Source organism: Echinops telfairi, unplaced genomic scaffold (genome assembly GCF_000313985.2).
Source record: "Echinops telfairi isolate 266 unplaced genomic scaffold, ASM31398v2 ScPeMD7_5;HRSCAF=22, whole genome shotgun sequence".
Lineage (NCBI taxonomy): Eukaryota > Metazoa > Chordata > Mammalia > Afrosoricida > Tenrecidae > Echinops > Echinops telfairi.
In genome coordinates, this window is record NW_022103901.1 from 28,874,084 (window position 1) to 28,876,346 (window position 2,263).

Here is a 2,263-nt window from a genome sequence, read left to right on the forward strand (position 1 = left end):
GTGCTCGGAACGTAGCCCGTGCTTTGGGCAGAAATTAAACGTTGCATAAAACTGAACCAATCGACTTGAAGTATCACAAGCCTAAACGTGAGTGTTAAAACTTGAGAAGAAAGCAGACAAGTAAATTTCCGATCATCAGCCAAACGGTGGAGGAGGAGGAGACCCTACCAACTTAGGCTCTCTTGTTACCTCCGCGATGGGATAGGTACGGAAAGGTGGGTAAGTAAATGATGTCACTTGGAAGTACCCAGTAAAGGACGTTTTGGGTAAATGCCATAACATTACAAGTTTCCAACCATCACCAAGGAATATGCGTGTGGGCGAAAGGGAGACAAGGTTCAAGAAGAAACTAGTCGACGGGAGTAGCTAGTAACCTAAACAAACTACAACCTTACCCACCCTGAGATCAGACATAGTGGTGCCCAGTTACTATGACAGACTGTTCTGATTAGAAGCAAAACACATGGGCCTGATAAAATGGGATATACATCTATTTAAAACTCAAATTCTCTTTAAAAGTGCAGATTTACTAGGTTAATTAAGACTAGAGGTACTAAAGAGATGATAGGCCAGAGAACTATGCTTTAAACTCTGAACACAAACTACTGGAGATGGTCGTTCAGCTCAGTGAGAGACTGGCTCATAAACAGTATCATCAATGAGTACTGCGATCCTTTCAGAAATCATCTCTCTGAGGACAAGTAGTCACCACGGATTCTAAAGCAAAGAGGAGAGTTAAGGGGTCAGGGAAAGCAGGAGGCTCACTGTGAAAAGTGTAGCCCATGCCACGGAGCAATTCGTAGAAATTGTTAGTTGGGAATCTGATTTGCTGTGCACATTTCCATAGAAAACACAATGGGGTATTTTTGTTTTAAAAGGAACTCGTCAGAACATTAGCTAGGTAATGGCTTCTTAGCACTAATTGTACAAAGCATAGCTCAATTGGACTTAAACCCTCTTTTGTTTCACTCCTACTCTCAGTAACTCAAAAACTTTTCTACTCAAAACACACCATCAAAAAAGGGAGAAAAAGTGAAAAGACCACGTGAAGAATGAGAAAAAACCTTTGCCAATCACAACTTTTCTCCCAAGTCCAGCTGTAAAAACCCAAACTCAATAAAAAGACAACCAATGACAAAGTAAGCAAAGGACTGGAACAGACATTTCTCCTAGGGAAATAAATACTTGCAGGGCAAGGATGTACACAAAAAGACGCCCCAGGGTATTAGTCACCTAGAAAATGCAAATCAGAAGTGATGTAACACTTCACACTTACTAGGATGACTCTAATCAAAGAGATAAGATGTCACTTCATGACCCCTAAGATGGCTATGACTGCTTGATAAAATACGGAAACCATCAGGTGTTAGTGAGGATGGAGAGAACCCTCCTCCATGACTAGGAGGGATGTGAAATGGTGTGGCAGCTGTTGAAGATAACTGGAAGCTTCCTCAAAAAGTTAAAACATCAAATTAGGTGGTGTTGTCAGTTCCAGCTCCAAGGGGCCCTGTGCACAGCGGAACACGACACCACCCAGTCCTGGGCCATCCTCACACTCGCTCTTGTGTCTGAGTCCATTGTGGCTGCCCCGGGTCCATCTGTCTTGCCAAGGGCTTTGCTCTTTTTCGCTGCCCCTGCCCATAGAATTACATAAGATCCAGCAATCCCGCAAACGATGGTACAACACCTTTCATCGCAGCACTATTCATAATGCAAAGGATGGAAACCCCAGGTGAATGGATAACTGACCTAAGGTGCACACACACAGTGAAATACAAACATCCCAGAAAGAAAGAAAGTCCTGACGCCTGCTACATCAGCGAGCCTTGAAACCACCAGGTTGGGTAAAGCAAGTCAGTTACAAATGACAGATACTACATGGATCTGCCTCAAGCATGAACTGATCCAGCTATAGGCAGTGCACACAGACCTTAGGGTACTAGTGAATTACCAGGGTTGTCTGGAGAAAGGGGGACTCATTTAGGGAACACAGCTTCTGTTAAAGGTCATGGAACATTCTGGAATGTTGGGGATGGTTGCACAACATGATGTACAGAACTTCGCTGAATTAGACATGGGAAGCATATTGAGACGGAAAACATTTTGCTACCTCTATACATAGCACAGTAAAACAGGTAAACTAAGACCTAAACCCTGGAGTGAGTTGGTTATAAAGGAGGTCAAGTCTAATTGAAGAGGGACCTGAAGGCTGTGATGACACAAGCTAATGAAAAGCAAGCAAATAAAAAGGAAGGTAAATTAA